We start from the raw sequence: 18,630 nt of genomic DNA, 5'->3' as shown, positions 1-18,630 counted from the left end.
AACTCAGGTCTGTGTGATCCCAAAGCCACACCCTTTGTACTATGTTAGGGAAGAAGCCAACAGAATATTATGTTTTAATGGACTCCTAAGGACCCTCACGCACCAACCCCCCCCACCCCCGCCGACCCCCAGCAAATGAGTGTCAGAGCCAGGGCTTGAACGTGGGTCTGCTCAAATGATCATCTTCTTGCTCCACCACTCTGCCCTCTGGACTGTTCCTGAAAGGGGCATTTTCATGGTCATCTGGGTAGCATTGTACTCGTTCTGTATTTTTCTGGGGAGGCAGAAGTTACCCTCCCAAATGCCACCCCTTCTTCTCTTTCCAGAGAACTAACTTCGCCCTATGGCCCAGGATTCGGCGTTTTTTTTAGCCTGCGTTGTGGCCTAGAGCCTGCCTGCCAGGGACAGTATTTGGAGAACAAAGCTCCTGATGGAATGCCCACTGCAGTGGCCAGTAAGGAAATGCCACTGGCCTCAAGGCTGCACACAGAGGCATCTATTTCAGCTGGGAGGGTGCCTGAATATGAAAATTGTTTTCTTTTTCTTTCCTTTGAAGATTTTTGCAGGAGCTTGAGAACCAGCAAAGTGGGAGAAATGTGTGTCAGTTTCAAAAGTAGGTTCCTCCTCTGGACTGAGCTCTGACCAGCTGTCTGTGAATGCCTGGTTCATGCCACTTCACTCTCTGTCTTAGATTCACTCTGTCAGGTCTGCTTTAGGGATGGTTACTGTCTCCCTAACCAGAGACGACAAGCCCCATTCAGTGCTGAGCAAAAAGGTTAGAGAGGTTCCCTTCCTTTGGGATAGATGCCCTGGAGAAAACAAAACACTTGGAGCTGCTTAAAATGGTGAGGAAGTCACTTTGCATCTGTACAAAAGTGACACTCGCACCTTTACTTCCCACCTTCATTAGGCTGCTTACATATTCCTAAATTCAGAGGCCACGATGAATTTGCCTTATCTCAGAGAGCAACTCTAAAATTTGAAATTATTCATCACTCACCAACCTACTAAAATGCATCTTCTGAGCCAGTAGACAGCACTGGGGTTGATGCTAATGGGATGGAGGGGGAGGAACACAAAAGAATTAGAGGGCACTGTTCATTTGGACAAATACTAATTGGGCACCTACCATGTGACAGGTGCTATTCCAGGCACCGTGAATAAAACAGCTACTTCCCTCCAGGGAAATGTGGTGGCTTTCTGTCACATAGAGTCATGACAACAGGTAATTACAGCAAAATATGCCAATGCTCTTCTAGAAGACTGAACCTTGTATTGTGGAGCACAGAGGTAAGAACAGCCCCTCCCCTTGGAGGTGTCTGAGCAAGGTTTGAAGGCAAGAAGGCGGAGCATCCCAGACTCAGGCACCAGCTTGTAAAAGGCAAGAGAACGTCAGAGTTGGTGGCTTGGGGAAGGTTTCCAAGCACTGCAGTGGGATTAAATGCGCGGTGCTGGAGGACATGGAGATGGAAAGAGACACGGGTGGAAAAGTGTGCGCTGGGGTCTCTGTGGTCCCTCTGTACCCATTCTAAGCCTTTCTCTGCCCTGCTCTTGCCCTGGAGGCTGACCTCTATGATCTCCCAAGCTGCTGCCTTCCCGCTGGGTTTAGCCAATGGGAGGCGGCAGCAGCAGATCAAGAAGGAGGACAGGGCTTGAGGTTGGGATGTTGGTTCCTGCCGTCCACGAGCTCCCTGCCTGCCAGGTCTCCCCGGCCCCTACAGCTCTCTGCAGCTTCCAGGGCCACTGCTCCTCCCTCTGTCCCTTTAGGCTTCGAGGTAGGACTAGCTGCTGTCTGATACGAGGCCTGGGAGGCTGCACTGTCGGGTCCCTTAACTTTACCAGCCCCTCTATAACAGTGCCTTCATTAAACTCTCTTCAGTGGGCATCTGTTTCCTGCCAGGACCCTGGCTAGTACTGGAAATTTGGGTAAAACATAAAGAACAACCACGCCAAGGAACAACCATTGCTTTCTGTTTTGTTTTTATTTTTCAGTGACAGTGGCATACTATTCCTTTGAACTCCCAAAGATTATAAACTGAAATAAACCAGACACAAAAGACCATATATTACCTAATTCCATCTGTATGAAATGTCCCGAAAAGGTAATTCTGTAGATGCAGAAAAGCAGATTAGCTCTTGCCTGGGGCTGAGATGTAAACAAGAAGGGTCTACGAAGTTGCACAAGGGATCTTTTTAGGTGATGGGTTGTGGTAATGTCATACAACTCTGTAATATATTAAAAATCACTGAATTGTATACTTAAAATGGATAGATTTTATGATATATAAATTAAAACTCAATAAAGTTGCTATGATTATAAGCCAAATATGTCAATAATATGGAAAGTTTGGAAAATAGAGAAAAAAATCACCTATAAGTCCCACCCTAACATAACTGTTATCATGTTTTTCACATTCCATTCCAGTTCTATACTATCTACATTTGGCAATTATGGAAATAATGACATTAGCTAATATTTTATGCATGCTTACCAGAGCCCAGGTGTTGCGTTAAACACATAACACACATTATTTCACTCAGTTCTCACAACGTATTATGAGGAAGGTACTATTTCTTTTTTACAGAAGTATAGTTGATTTACAATGTTGGGTTAGTTTCAATGTGTACAGCAAAGTGATTCAGATATATATATATATTGCGTTTTTATACTACATAATGCTTAACTCTTCCCTCTTCTGTAACCTGTATAATGTTTTCATAAAAAGTGTTGTGATGAACATCTTCATTAGAAATAGCTGTATCGGGCTTCCCTGGTGGCTCAGTGGTTGGGAGTCCACCTGCCGATGCAGGGGATGCGGGTTCGTGCCCCAGTCTGGGGGGATCCCACATGCCGCGGAGCGGCTGGGCCTGTGAACCATGGCCGCTGAGTCTGCACGTCCGGAGCCTGTGCTCTGCAACGGGAGAGGCCACAGCAGTGAGAGGCTCGCGTACCGCAAAAAAAAAAAAAAACAGGAAAGAAATAGCTGTATCTATATTTAACATCATCTTCTTAGGGTGCTTTTCTAGAAGCTGGATCAAAGGGAATAAGGCCATTTGAAAATGTCTTGAAGTGAAATCAATTTCCAAAGGTTTGGAATTAAAATTCCCACCTGGCAATTTTGTCCTAGCCTCATCAGCACTAAATATTGCTAAGTTTTTTATGTTCTGCTTAATTTAGTGGCTTATGTGTTCCTATTTTAATTTTCATTCATATAACCACTAGAAAGGTTGGAGTTTTTACCATACCAGTTGAATGTCCTCTTTTATAATATCCGAGTTTTCTGCCCACTTGTTGATGGGTGTCTTACTGGTTTTCTTAACCATGTGTATGAGTTCTGTGTAAATATGTTAACCCTTCATGTTTCATCTTAGCTGGAAATGTTTCCCATTTGCCTGTTTCTTTGTTACACAAACTGCTTTTACCTATTTTTACATAATGAAGCCAATTATTCTTTCCCTTTTTGAGTTTATCCATGGCTTTCAAAGACACCTCTCTTCAAGGCTTTGGTAGCATTCAGTTATATTTTCTCCTGATTTTTCTGTGGTGAAGTTTGTTTTACATTTAAGAATAACCCACCATTTATTTTAGTGTATAGTTTGAGATGGGAGTCTAAACGATTTTTTTTCCCAAATCATTACCCAACTTTTCCAATACCGAATATCACTTCTTTTCCCCAGTTTTGTGTTACTTCCTTTATCATATATTATCTTCTTATAAGAGGCTCCTTTCTTCTCCAGAGCCAAACTATCTTAATAATTCTTGTTTGACAATATGCTGTTGTATTTAGTAGGTCTAAAATATCTCACCTGTTCATCCAGGAGAGGTCAGGCCATCCCACTTGCAGGGCACCTGGGTGAACAACAGGAAACATGGGTCTGGTGCTCAACACAGGCGGCTGTTGCTACAGTTTTGGGGGAAGCATGCCATGATCCTGGGGGTGACTGAGACCCCCAAGGAGAATAGTGAGCAGGAAACCTGATCCTGAGATGCTTAGAACTAACGGGGCCAGAAGAGCCTTCCAAGACAATTTCACATAATCCCTTCAGTTTATAGAGAAGAAAACAGAGGCGAAGAGATAATGTCTTTTACCCAAACCCACAGAGGCAGTTAGAGGCAGAGCTGGAGGTAGACCTGGGCCTCTTGACGGCTGGTCAGGAGTTCTTGAATGTTCCCCAGAAAAGAAAGGTCATAAGGGGCAGAGGTCCATGTGGGATGCAGCACCAGGGAAGACTCAATAATCATGAAGACGGCTTATCTATGAGTGCCACTTCACTAAATCCTCTCACTCCTACTATCTGCAGCTGGTCCTCACCTCAGCCCTTCTGTCAAGTCCTGTGCAAAGTCTCTTAACCAAACTCCCCTTAACTGACTGGCCAGGTCAGCTAGCCCCCATCCTCTGTCTTAAATACACCAACTGATGCTTCCAGCTACGAGCTCATCTCTTACCTGCCTCCATACTTCTGCTTGCACCAAATGTTTACCAAGAACCAATTATTTTTGTTCCCAAATCTATTTGTGACACTTTAACACTGTAGTTATTTAATTTAACCAAAAGGAACATAAACCAAAAGAGAGAAGTGGAACAAAAGACAACTATTGCTGTTTTATGACAAACACGTTGCTTTAGGAAAACTTGACAAAGGTGAACCACTAAAAAATGTTTTCAGGGCTTCCCTGGTGGTGCAGTGGTTGAGAGTCCGCCTGCCGATGCAGGGGACACGGGTTCGTGCCCCAGTCCAGGAAGATCCCACATGCCGCAGAGCGGCTAGGCCCGTGAGCCATAGGCTGAGCCTGCGCGTCCGGAGCCTGTGCTCTACAACGGGAGAGACCACAACAGTGAGAGGCCCGTGTACCGCAAAAAAAAAAAAAAAAAATCTGTTCAAAGTATGGATGGGATAACTGTAAAAAACGGGGAAATTTGTATGAATCTAGGATTCTGCACTCAAACTATTTCATAAGTGACTTAGGTCCTCTCTTTATAAAAACAGAAAGTGAAAATTATGAGTGTGGCTCATGTGAGACCGAGAGGATTGTCATCAGGGGGCTTTTTTTTTAAAAGAAAAGGCCGTGGGTCCACATCAGAATAAGATTATATGTGTCCTGTTTTATGATTTTCCAGCTCGGCCAAACTTTTCAATTAATCAACCGACTGCTAGTCGCAATCACGTAGGATAAGAAGACTTCCGTTTGCTATCAATATAAAATAATCCCCATTTTCAGATGAGTTGTCCAGGCTCTAAGCACCGTGGTCAGACTCTGAGAGGGAGGCCTGTGGATGTGACCTGGGTGTGATGCCACAGAAGACATTGGGTCCAAATTCCAGCTCCACCCTAACCAGTTGTGTGGTCTTGGGCAAATCACTGATGCTCTTTGAGCTCAGTTTTCTCACCTACTTAACAATATCTGTGTCTTGGGATTATTGTCTAGTTGAAAGGATGTTGGTAATCACCCAGCAGGGTGCCGGACCCACTTTTAAACATGAGCTTCCTCTGCTGACTCTAAATGGAAGAAGTGGGGATGAATGAGCCTTGGTATGTGGACTGGATGTGGATGAGCATGGGAGATGGATGGCATCCCTCCTTGTTGGCAAATTCCAATTCACAGAACAAGACAGCCTTAGGAGAGGGGCACCTGTGACGTGGTTCTGTTAGGTGCACATTCAGACCTTGTGCCCAAGAGTTGAGACAAGGGGATCCTGGGAACAGAATGTGTGGGACCATCCTGGAGCCAAGGGAAGGGGAACCTTGGGAGCCTGCACGAGTTGGGAGCAGCCACGTGAACTGGCATGGAAAGGAGTCCGTTTACAGGGGGTCCCACCACCTTGCAGGTGTGCCTGGCAGTGCCTCGGAGGGCATTCTGAGTCCTGGGACTTGTAAGCTATTTTCCCTGGTTATCACCACCCTGTAGCTTCCCCAGCTGCTGGGTCAAGAGCTGAGGGGCACCCCAGCCTCAGTGCTAGAAGAAGCCCCACTCTGTCTGTCTCTCTCTCTGTGTCTCTGTCTCTCTCCTCCCCCACCCTATCTGTGGCTGAGTCAGATGGAGCAGTCCTCATGTTTCACTGCTTGGCAGTTTTGGCCTTCCCAGAATGCCTGTGCCCAGCCCACAAGACACAGAAAGAGCTGCTGCTAGCATGAGTTATTTTGGGCAGTGAGTCACCACGCCAGAAAACAAGGTATGACCCTGCCTCATGTCTGATCTGAGGGGCTGGGGTTGGCTGGGACCTCAGGAAAACTGAAAGCCTTAACTGAGACATCACCCATTTGAGTCCAGGGTCCAGCCTCTGCCCTTACGACCCAGCCCCTAACTGGAGAGGGGAGCCACCCCTCTGCCCTGGCGATGAGGACCCTGAAACCAGGGTGCCTATCCATCATCGCAGCCCCTCTGCAGCCTCTGGGCTTGACATTGGCACTGCTGCTCCCTGATGCCCCCTGACTTGCACTGCAGTTAATGGTACCTGGGACTCGGCCGCCTGCCCCACTAGACCCTATATCCCTGTGGTACACATCACAGTGACTGGAACACAGAAAGCGTTCAATAAACATTAGCGTCTTTCCCTTTATTGTTTCTTTACGGCAGGATGTCTGAATGTCAGCTCCTCTACCTTTAAGCATCTTTCCTGCTTAGGACTTCTCGTTTGCTCTCTGTAGCCAAGTCAGGGTCCAGACCTCAGCCACGCCTGACCCTAGAACTGCTGCCCCCTCTGCCTGCCTCCAACACCTGCTGCCTCATGTCTGCTGCCCTTCCCTCTCCTGCCTCTCCTGAAATCACGGGCCGAAGTGGTCTGCATGTGGGCACGGGCATCGTCTTCTGGGAAATCGCTAGCGTCTTTGATCCCCAGAAGGTTGTGGGGGTGGAATGAGGCTTAGACATGTTTGGGATGAGCAGCCCTTTAGCAAGACTGGCCTGGGCGTGTGCGGGTGGGCTCGCTGCCACCTCTTTTGTAAGGTTCCCTTTCGGGGTAGGGAACCTTGGCTGAGGCTCCGGGGTGGTGGCACACTAGTGCGTGCACACCTGAGTGCCTCCCCTGTGACACCGTTCAAGCACTAGGCCTAGTGGTGCCCATCAGGATAGCCACTTGTTAGGCTTGTCATCTTTACCATTTTTCATTGTTTTACATTCTGAACGTTTTTAAGGCAGAAGTCATTTTCGCTCAGAAACTCGAGATGGAGTGAATCACCCCAGTCTCACCTGAAATAGATAACAAGGCTGAGTTTGGTGAGAGGTATAGTCAGCCTTTTGCTTGGACACCACACACAGCTGCACGAAATGATACCCCCTTGTAAATAAATCACCGGCTGGCAGCCTCACCTTGGAATATTTATAAGGAAACAGACCTGGGAAGGAAGAACTAGGCTGCAGAGATGATTGGAAGAGGGACTTGATAGTGTGTCCAGAAAGTGTGATTCTTGGTTGCCTGTAGGAAGACGGGGGAAAAGGAAGGAAATTCCATGAGGAGGGAAACGGTGTCTAACATTTTATTTCATTTTCAGTGGTGCCCCTGTCCTCGTGTGTGTGTGTGTGTCTGTCTGTCTTTTTAAAATTTTTTTATTGAAGTATAGTTGATTTACAATGTTGTGTTAGTTTCAGGTGTACAGCACAGTGATTCAGTTATATATATATAAGTTATACATAAATATATATATATACTTAGTTAAATATATACAATATATATTCATATATATATATATATATATTACACGATATTGAATATAATTCCCTGTGCTATACAGTAGGTACTTGTTGGTTATCTATTTTTTTTTTTTTTTTTTTTGCGGTATGCGGGCCTCTCACTGTTGTGGCCTCTCCCGTTGCGGAGCACAGGCTCCGGACGCGCAGGCTCAGCGGCCATGGCTCACGGGCCCAGCCGCTCCGCGGCATATGGGATCCTCCCAGACCGGGGCACGAACCCGTCTCCCCTGCATCGGCAGGCGGACTCTCAACCACTGCGCCACCAGGGAGGCCCTCTATTTTTTATATATAGTAGTGTGTATATGTTAATCCCAAACTCCTAATTTATCCCTCCCACCGTGACTGTGTGTGTCTTTCTCACCACAGGAGAGGGGAGCTTACAGGGGAAGTCTGCTTCCTTCCTTACTAATCCCCGAGCTCTGGCAGGGCAGCCCGGAGCAGGAAACCCTCAGGTGTCTCAGGGGAGTCCCCGAGTTTGTTCCCAATTTATGCCAAAGCCCTGTCTGTGTCATGGGCCACAGGGATGCCGGCCTGGCGCCCCCTTCTCCGGTTCTAATGTTGATGAAGCACTTTGGGTGAAAGGAGATCTGCTGCTGAGAACAGATACAGCTGGGCCTGGGAAGTATCAGGTACGCTTATCGCGGTGCAGAGCCAGACGCTGCAAGGGGACGCCCCAAGTCCAGTGAGCACGGTGTAACCTTAGACAGGCTGCCGCCTCTCTAAGCGTCTTCCCCACTCCACCCCTTCCAGCCCTCAGCTTGTCCCATCTATTAAATTCCTCCAGAGACATTGGGGAATCTCACCTCCACCTCCCCCAGGAACGCCTCAGAGAACCCCAGGAAAGGAACCTCAAGGTGTAGTGGAAGGGGCACCAGGCAAGGAGCGGGGAGCACTGAGCTGTGTGGCCTTGGGCCATTGATTTAGGCCTTGCTGAGTTCTCATCAGCAACAGCTGATTCAACAACCACTCCTGTACTACATCCTTGACCTATGGGCACCACTGCTCTAGGTAATGGGATGAAAAGATGCAAGAGGCAAGATCCTGTGCCTCCTCGGAATCAGAGATATGAAAGCAAGCTGAATACTGTAACATGAGTCACAGTACAATCAAGTAAACTGTGCTAGACATTCATGGAAGGTGCTGGGGGTTGAATAGGGAGTACAACACCCAGACAAAGGGCGGAGCTGTGATGGGGGAGCATCTGAGCTGAAAGCAGAAGGATGAGGAGAGGTGAGCCAGGCCACAGGGGAGGGCCCTTCTGGGCAGAGGGGACAGCAGAGGCAAAGTCCCAGGGGTGGGAAGCATCATGGTACATGGAGAAAATGAGAGCTTTTTGGCACTGCTGATGGATGTGGCCAGAAATAGTCTGGATCTATAGTCAGGACCAAAACAGAAAGGACTTTGAACTTCAACCTAAGCAGTTTGAATCCTGTAGATGGTCTTTTTAAAATGTAGCCTAGACGGGCTTCCTTGGTGGCGCAGTGGTTGAGAGTCCACCTGCCAATGCAGGGGGTGCGGGTTCGTGCCCCAGTCCGGGAGGATCCCACGTGCCGCGGAGCGCTGAGCCTGCGCATCCAGAGCCTGTGCTCCGCAACGGGGGAGGCCACGGCAGTGAGAGGCCCGCGTACTGGAAAAAAAAAAAAAATGTAGCCTAGAGCATGTCACTACTCTATTTAGAACTCTGCAATGGCTCCATTTCCCCCACAGTAAAAGCCAGAGCCCTTACAATGGCCCATAGGCCCAGCAAGGCCTGGCTTCCAACTGCCTCTCTGACCTTATCTCCTTCCGATACCCCTGCACACTCTCACAGCCTCCTCCCTAGCCCTCAAACAAGCCAGGCAGCTTCTGCCCCAGGATCTTTGCACTGCCTCTTCATTCTGTCCTAAATGCTGTTTTCCCAGGTATCTACATGGCTCACTCCTTCACCTTCTTTGAGTCTTATTGAAATGTTACTTCTTGGTGAAGCCAGCCCTGACCATCCTTTTCCAAACTGCATTAGCTTCCTTCCCTCATTCCACAGTCTAAACCCCCTTGCCCTGTTCAACTTTTTTCTTTCAGAACACTTACCACCTTTTAACACACTGTATAATTTTATTATTTATTATGTTTCCCCCATCTGGAATCTAAAGTGGACCAGGGCAGGTGTTTTTGTCTGCCCTGTTTATTGCTGTATCCCAGCACCTAGAACAGTGCCTAGCACATAGTAGACTCTTAAGAAACATTTCTGAATGACTGATTTAGCTAGGGAGCCAATGGCAAGCATTAGATAGGGGGGGTGACATACTCAGATTTATAATTTACAGTCACTCTAGGTAGGCAGTGTAGACTCATGGTGGTTTTCCCACTGCCCCCCCCCATTTTTTAAATCATGACTCACAGTTAGAAATTCATTTCAATTTCTTGTACACACATTGGAACATACAGAAACATCTAACTGAAACAAAAGTTTCATGAAACAGTAGTTACTTTTTTTTTTTTTTTTTGCGGTACGTGGGCCTCTCACTGTTGTGGCCTCTCCCGTTGCGGAGCACAGGCTCCGGACGCACAGGCTCAGTGGCCATGGCTCACGGGCCTAGCCACTCCGCGGCATGTGGGATCTTCCCAGACCGGGGCACAAACCCGTGTCCCCTGCATCGGCAGGCGGACTCTCAACCACTGCGCCACCAGGGAAGCCAGTAGTTACCTTTTCACCTTTACAATGTTCTGTCATCTGTTCTCTTCTATGGTGACTTCATTTTTTAAAATTACTAAATTGACTTCACAGCGCCCCAGTAATAGACTCAGGCTTGGAGTTCAAAAACCACTGGTATAATATTCTGGAATTTGATAGTGATGATGATTGTACAACATTGTAAATGTACTAGAAAAACCACTATAGAATCTAAAAAAAAAAATTGTACTGATGAACATAGTGACCTAGTGGCAGGGCGTAGACATAGAGAATGGACTTGAGGACACGGGGGTGGGGAGGGGGAAACTGGGGCAAAGTAAGAGTAGCAACGACATATATACACTACCGAATGTAAAATAGCTAGCTAGTGGGAAGCAGCCGCATAGCACAGGGAGATCAGCTCGGTGCTTTGTGACCACCTAGAGGGGTGGGATGGTGGGGGTAGGAGGAAGACACAAGAGGGAGGGGGTATGGGGATATAGGTATGCATATGGCTGATTTACTCTGTTGTACAAAAGAAACTAACACAGTATTGTGAAGCAGTTATACTCCAATAAAGATCTATTTTAAAAAACCCCACTGAATTGCACACTTTAAAATAGTTTAAACAGTGGGTTTTACATTATATGACTTTTATCTCAAAACCAAAATCTTTTTTTTTAATGGTATAAAGGATTAATCTAAAAGAGACCAACCTAGAGATAGGAAGACCAATTAGAAAATGATGATAATCGTCCAGTTAAGAGGTGATGAGTGGACAAAGATAGTCCAAATAGACAAGAAGGGCAATTCCAGAATGATTTAGAAGGTTAAATTGGAAAGCATGAGACATAGGAAGCGTCAAAGATGATTCTAGACTTCTGCCTCTGCTACAAGGGGATGATAGTGCTATCAGGTGAAATCAAGAACACAGCCAGTATACATAGTAGGAAACCATTTGGATTTTTAAAAAGTAACTTATGTGTGTGCACGCAAACATTTGTCAAAGCAGAGAAGAGCTATGAGGCTCCCCGCTGCACTGTTGGCTAGCCAGGGAGGCCTGCTGTGTGAGGCTAGAGGTCCACCAGCAATCAAGGGTGGGCAGCGGGAGGGGAAAGCACAAAGGAGGCCTGGGAGGGAAGGGATCCAGAGAGACCAGGGGTGCCACGTTGCAGAAGCCAAAAGACTAGAGACTTTTAGAAGGAAGGTGACCAGCCAAGACATGCAGAGATGCGGGGCCTGGAAAGTGAATGGGCAGCAAAGATAAAGGCAGAAAGGCAGGAGTCTGGAAGGTCAAGGCCCCCCTAACCAGTCTCAGTTCTTTTCAGGAATAGCTCCCCAAGTGATTCTTGGCCTCAGAATCAGCCGGACCTTGGGCCATGACAGGCCAACCTGCCTTATTGTCTTCACCCACCTTCCTCATTCTCTCCTGCCCACAAGCACGGCCAGGCTGGTTCTTACTCCCTCGTCTTTCCTATGTGGAGGTCCAAGTGGCCTCTGGACATCCCTGAAAGGAATTTCCTGTTAACAATCTCCCCTCCTGCGGGCTGGGCAAAGAGTGGATGGATGTGATGACGCCAAGGACTGGATTGGGTGGAAATAGGAAAATGGACAAGAAATGCACAGTCATTTTTTCAGCTAGCCCCAGTCCTCACATGATTCTGGTAGTAGAATCTTCCACCAGCCACCCAGGTATGTGGTGGGGCTCTGAGACCCACCTGAGGATGGGGAGAGGCAGACTGCTATTCAGGAGGGAGGGGCTGAGACCTTTCCAGAAAGGGGTCATGATGTGGGACAGATTTCTTAAATCCTTTCAGAGGAGTATGCAGTGTCTTCAGATTAACAAAGTGAATCACTCAAGGGGCCCGCAGAGGCAGAGCTAGAAAAGAGGGCATGATCAGCTCTGTTCATCGATAGCCTTGAATCGCTGTTCAGCACTTACGGTAAAGAACTGGGCTGTGTCACCTGCAAAGCAAAATGCTGAGAGGGGCATGGACTAGGCCCCTTCTCTCCTATACAGCATCTTTGTGTGAAATAGAAAAAGTCACCTCTTCCTTTGGGCCAACGCAGGCCGTTGCCAGGGAGCACAGCTTGGTGAGCAAAGCTCAGGCTAAATCAGATCCCACAACCCCCTCCCTATACCCCATGCCCTGCTCCCCACCCAAGCTGGATGCTTTTGTGCAGTGTCCAACCTGTGCAACCATATGCAGCAGCCCCAGAGACAGAGGTGAATATGGCAGCGTCTTCAACCCCCAGAAGTTCAAAAACTGGTCGGCAAACACACACATGTAATCAGCCAACTAACAAAAGCAGCCTCTGAGAAATGCTAAAACAGAAGAGCTAATGGTGGCGGGGAGATTCACCCTAATGGGGAAATCTGAGAAGACTTCCTGAGGAGATAGAATTTGAGGCAGGCCTTGAAATGTTGACAGAGAGGGGAGTGGAGAAAGGACGCACGAGATTTCAAGGTGGCTTCTCAAGAGGCGGAGTAGATTGTCATGGCTGGAGGAAAGGGGAGCCGGGGGAATGGAAAAGGGTACTGGGGAAGACATAGTGGGAGGTAAGCATAAGGGCTAAAGTTGTGGAGAGCACTGATTGACTTACTGAGGGATGTGCACTTGGAGAGAGCCAGAGAAGTTTGGGGAATGGGGGTTCCCCGTCCAACCTGGCTATCCTGGGTCTTTCTCAGAAGTGGGGTTGTCCTGTAAGAGGAGTGCCCCAGCTTCCAAAGGGTGCCCCAGCTGCTCTTTACAAGAGCTGAGGAAGCCCCTGAGCCAGGTGTCGGTGTGACTGCATTATGCAGAGGTGTGGTGTGAAACATCTGTGCAGATTCATCAATGGGTCAGGGAAGGGCTGGAGAATGGCCGTCCAGCTGCATCTATTAGAAGTTATCTCAGACAGCCCTGGCCCTGCTCCAGCGGTGGAGGGGACACTCCTGCTCTCCTTGAGGGCCCTGTGGATGTGCACACCTCACTGGAAGGCCACCTGAAGAAAGCATGCCTTTCAAAATCCATAGGATGGAGCCCAGAACCCATAGGATCACCTGGTCCAGGTAGACCTAGTTACTGTGAGAAGGGACTTCCTGTCCCAGAATTCTTCCATCCAGGATGGCTCAGTCCTCCTCACTCTCTGCTCCTACATGAGACAAACAATCATTGCAGAGAAAAATCCCATGGCCAACCACTTTGTCCTTCTGAAAAGTCTCTTCCTTGAGTTTGCCTACACCCTTGCTTCTCAAAATACCGTCTGCAGACCAGTAGCATTAGCCCTGCCTGGGAGCCTTATGGAAATGCAGAGTCTTATGCTCCATCCCAGACTGACTCAGCCAGGTCTGCCTTTTTGCAAAATCCTCAGGTGATCTGTGTGTCCGTTGAGGTCTGAGAAGCCTGTCCTAAACCGTTCTTTCCTGCTCTTTGTGTAGCTCTTTGGCCACTCTCAGTCTCCCTGACATTGACTCTTACCAACCCCTTTTAATGCTAGGAGATCCTCTGCCCATTACCTCCCCGCTCTGCCTCTCTCCCTGGGTGATCTCGAACACTCCCACTGCTTCACGTACCATCTGCTTCTCAAGGATTCCCTCATCTGTACAACCAAACCACTCTTCTGGGTGCTCGACCTATGTTATGATATGGTGCCGTAAACAACCCCTCGCATTCCACATGCCCCATATTGAATTCATCTTCTCTCCCTCGGCCCTGTGTCCCCTAGGGCACCCAGGCCCCCATTCAGGGACTCATCCCAGACTCCCCTCTCACCCTTAACTCCTAAATTCATTCTGCACGCTGGGGGTCCACTCCCTAAACTTTCTGGTCGTGCCCCCTAACCCCTCCGTCCTCACTGACACCACCTCAGATCCCGATCATCTCTATCCCAAGATCCACTGCAGGTCTGGCCAACTTACCAGCCCAAATGTCCTCCAAGTGGCAACTCTGCCATCTTGTAGCCACTGGAACACATAGGCTCCTTGGTGGCTGCTGCAGGGGAGGTGAGCACTGGAAGACCTCACCCCAACAAATGCTTTAGCCCCAGACTGACACCCACGTCACTAAGGCTCACAACCCGTTGGTCAGAACTAGTCATGTAGCCTCATCTAACTTTTTCTTTCTTTTTCTTTAAATTGAAGTATAGTTATTTACAATGTTATGTTAATTTCTTCTGTACAGCAAGGTGATTCTGTTATACGTATATATACATTCTTTTTTTTATATTCTTTTCCATTATGGGTTGTCATAGGATACTGAATATAGTTCTCTGTGCTCTACAGGAGGACCTTGTTGTTTACCCATTCCATATATAATAGCTTACATCCGCTAACCCCAACCTCCCAGTCCATCCCTCCCCAAACCCCTCCCCCTTGGCAACCACAAGTCTGTTAGCCCCATCTAACTTCAGGGGGTGGTGAGGGCGGGTGAACCTGCTGGGCCATAGCCTGGAAGGAGAGGGCCATTGGGCATAGGTGAGCACTAGAAACCTCTACCAACCATCTTCCTCCTCTGCTCTGTCTTCTCCTTAGCCCTTATCATCATCTGACATAGTGTGTATTTGCCCATTTACGGATTTTTGTCCTGCTTCCCCCCCTCCTGCTAAAGGACGTAAGCACTCTGAGGGCGGATCATGTGTTTGGTTCATTGCTGTATTCCCAGTACCTAGAACAGGGGTTGGCACGTAGCGAGCACTCGATACATATTTGATGAATGTTACTAATAAAATGAATAAATAAAGGGCTAGATGGTGTGTGTGTATGGGGGCCAGCAGTGGGGGAGGGGAGTGATGTGAGAAGAATGTGAAAACTAAGAAGAGGTAATATCACAAAAGGTATTATAAGCCAGATAAAGGAGCTTCTGCTTTATCCTGCAGAGTGTAGAGAACCACGGTGGGGGGTGGTTTAAAAGGGGAGAGATGGGCTTCCCTAGTGGCTCAGTGGTTGAGAGTCCGTCTGCCGATGTGGAGGACACGGGTTTGTGCCCCGGTCCGGGAAGATCCCACATGCCGCGGAGCGGCTGGGCCCGTGAGCCATGGCCGCTGGGCCTGTGCGTCCGGAGCCTGTGCTCCGCAACGGGAGAGGCCACAACAGTGAGAGGCCCGCGTACTGCAAAAAAAAAAAAAGCGGGGGGGGGAGAGGTATTCTGGAAGATCACTTGGGATGCAGTTTGGAGGATGGATTGGAAGGGATCACGCAGGAGGCAGGGAGACCAGCTGCGAAACAACGGACGGTGGTTTAGATTAGATGGTGGGATTCCTGAAGGAGGAGAAACAAGGCTCTGAGGAAGTGAATATGGGGCTTGAGAGGAGGAGAGGATGGCTTTAAAGGCTTTGGCTGGAGTTACTAAAAGGAGGGAGTTCCCTTTGTTCATCCTCAAGCCAGGAGGACTGAGGCGTGGAGGAGACTTGCGGGGAGGGTGGTAACGAGGAATTTGTTTGAGACACAAGAACTTTGACCTGGTCCAGGTGCCCAGGCCTCGCTAAATGGCACGCGACTCCACACTTAGATGATTCATTTCCTTGCCACTGAAATTTTGCCCACCCTGTTTCCTGCTGTTGAAGAATGTTCCCTCCCTCTCTGCCAACCACTCCTAGCTCTGACCTCAGAGAATAAATCAGAAAGAACCCTGAGAATATGGGCTCTCTGGCTGAGAGCTGCCACCTGCCCTGAGAGCACAGACCTGCTCCCCTGTGTCGAGGTCTCAGGGTGGAGGGGAGGTGTCAGCTGGGCCCCTTGTGGATCAGGATGGGTGGATGGACAGCCTCCAGGCAAGGGCCAAGGCAGCCATCCTGTTCAAAGGCAGGCACGGCCGCCAGCTCTTGTCAGCGTAGTTCCTTCTCGGTGAAATGCAGTCCTCCCCACTGTGGCTGCTGCCTCTGCCCCCTCCCTGGGTTCTGGTCCCCAGTCTTGGCCAAAAACAGTGCCTCTGTCAGTCCTTTTCTTGGCCTGGCCCTGCCCCTTGTGCTGACTTCCCTCCCACATGCCAGCCTTCTCCAAAATTGTCCAGGATTGAAAGTGATCCCCCCGCGCCATCACTCAGGGCAAAAGACAGAAGCCCTTGTGCCGTCTCTCTCTTTCTCCTTGAAGGAAAGAGGTGGGCTTACTTAATCCAGTCCACAGGAAATCCTCCCCGGCCACCTCTGGAAACAACGTACTAGGGACCAGTGTGGGACCACTGTTCAACTACAGCCTGACTTCAGTGGTCTCTAGGCTGGTAATTTTCTGCGTAGTTAGCTGCTCTCCTGCTCCCACCTGCTGCACTGGAGGTGATTGAATATCACCTCATGCATTAACCATGCACAGAAGAGGGCTGCCAGAGCTCCATTACCCACCTGCCCACCTGTGGCCCCCATCCCTCCATCACAGGCCATCTGGATTGACACCTTGATTGATTACAAGGGTTCCATCATGTGTGGAGCAGCCGCAGCATTACCTGGTGGGACAGGGAGGGCTGCGTGGTAGCCAGCCCATCCGTCTATGCTGAGTGTCCCCTCCTGTGGGACCTGGGCACCTCTCTCTGACATATTCCTCAGAGCCCTTGTTTTGTAGGCGCCTGTCTCCTGCTAGGACAGCATCTGCCAACCCACCATCTGCTCCACATCCTATAGAAGGGGCTTTGGCAAAAAGAGTCCAAATTCAGCAGTTTTGATAAACCCCCAGAGAAGATCACCCCTGTGCCATTTCCAAGAAATACCCACACCAACTTGTGAATTACAAAACCCAGCCACAAAATAAAGGGTTGGTAGTTTGCAGAGAAATTGACACAGCCAGGAAAGAGAAGAGAGGTGCTGCTCATGAATGCCTCCTCTTTCCAAATACTGGTGGGTAAAGAAGAAATGGCCAGCCACTGAATTCAAAGCCTTTGGAGGAAGAAGAAAATAATGCAAGAGTTTGATTTTGGGTTGCAGTACAGAGCACTGTTGCTGTAAAAGCTCAGCAGGAGGGGAATGAGACGGGGGAGGCTAATATTTGTTGAGTTCCCGGCACGTGTGGGACGCTGTGTGGGCAATTTCACGGACGTTACCTGGCTGAGTCTTTACCATAGCAATGTGATACAGGTATTTCTGCACTCATTCCTCAGGTGAGGCAGCAAGTTCCGAGAGCTGACAGCTCACATGGCAAAGTGGTGATTCAAGTCAAGCTGTCTCATGCTGAAGTTCATTCTCTCTCTGCTGTACCACGTGTTCTCCCCAGCACATTCCAGGAAGGTGGGAAACCAGAAAGGATCTTAACTCATATTAAAGCAAAGTCAGAACAAGAAACTTGAGAGCAAGTGTCATTGAATAAAATTAGTTTGAATAATCTATATTTAAGGGTCCCATGAGGCATCCATCAAGAGGGAACAGTAATTGTGCTTTCAGATACCATCTGCTGTTCTCTGAACATTTTGGCTCCGAGAATCTCTGTACCCCTCCCCTCCTGGCCCCCTGACCCCCTCATCAACTGAGTTGCCTACCTTCCACCAGTATGCTGAATGAAATGCCCAGCATGGCCTCAGAATTGCTTTCAGAGCAGCTGTATGGCTGTCTTAGTCTGCTTGGGCTCCTGTCACAAAGCATCACAGATGGGGTAGCTTATGAACAACGGAAGTTTATTTCTCACAGTTCTGGAGGCTGGAGCATAAGATCAGAGTACAAGCATGGTTGGATTCTGGCGAGGACCCTCGTCTCATTGTATCTCATATGGCAGAAAGAGGGCGAGAGAACTCTCTGGGATCTCTTTTATAAGGGCACTAATCCTATTCATGAGGGCTCCACCCTCATCACCTAATCACCTCCCGAAGGCCCCACCTCCTAATTACACTGTGGGTTAGGATTTCAACACAGAAAATTTGGGGAGACACAAACATTCAGTCCATTGTAATGGTCATTGCTAATCTTAACCATAATAGTTGTAATTTTTCAAAACAGTGGAATTGAAAGTAAGGGTTTAAAACAGCTCTGGGCACAAGGTCCCCCAAACCATTTCCTGCTCACCCTTACTACATCCAAATTTTTGTAAGGAGGCCTGGGAATCTTAAAGTTGAGTGCTAAGGTCATGAGGCAAGGGGCCAGCAGCACTGTCACGTAGAACTTGCTGTGACACTGGAAATGTCCTTTATCTGCGCTGTCCAATATGGTGGCCACTAGCCACACATGGCTATTGAGCGCTGGAAATGTGGCTAGTGTGACTGAGGAACCGTACTTTCATTTAATTTTAATTAATTGAGATTTGAAACTTAAATAGCCACTTGTGACTAGTGGCTCCCAGGTTGGATGGTACAAGAGAAGAAACTAACCTCAAAGTTGGGAAAATTCTAGAACATAG

At 48.4% G+C, this 18,630-nt stretch overlaps 1 long non-coding RNA gene across 4 annotated transcripts in view; it reads left to right on the top strand.

Annotated features, from left to right (window-relative positions):
* The window catches only part of LOC132487544 (uncharacterized), a 139,447-nt gene that overhangs the window by 40,010 nt on the left and 80,807 nt on the right, over nt 1–18,630 (top strand). Inside the window, exon 1 of one of the 4 annotated variants that reach the window (XR_009531654.1) lies at nt 17,502–17,531. The exons of the other annotated variants lie outside the window; for them this stretch is intronic. This is a non-coding gene — a long non-coding RNA (uncharacterized LOC132487544). Of the gene's footprint in view, nt 1–17,501; nt 17,532–18,630 lie in introns of those variants that run through there. 4 annotated transcript variants of the gene reach the window in all.

This window comes from Mesoplodon densirostris, chromosome 4 (assembly GCF_025265405.1).
Source record: "Mesoplodon densirostris isolate mMesDen1 chromosome 4, mMesDen1 primary haplotype, whole genome shotgun sequence".
In the NCBI taxonomy this organism is placed as follows: domain Eukaryota; kingdom Metazoa; phylum Chordata; class Mammalia; order Artiodactyla; family Ziphiidae; genus Mesoplodon; species Mesoplodon densirostris.
The sequence above is the reverse complement of the archived record's forward strand: the minus strand, read 5'-3'. Positions and strand labels throughout refer to the sequence as shown.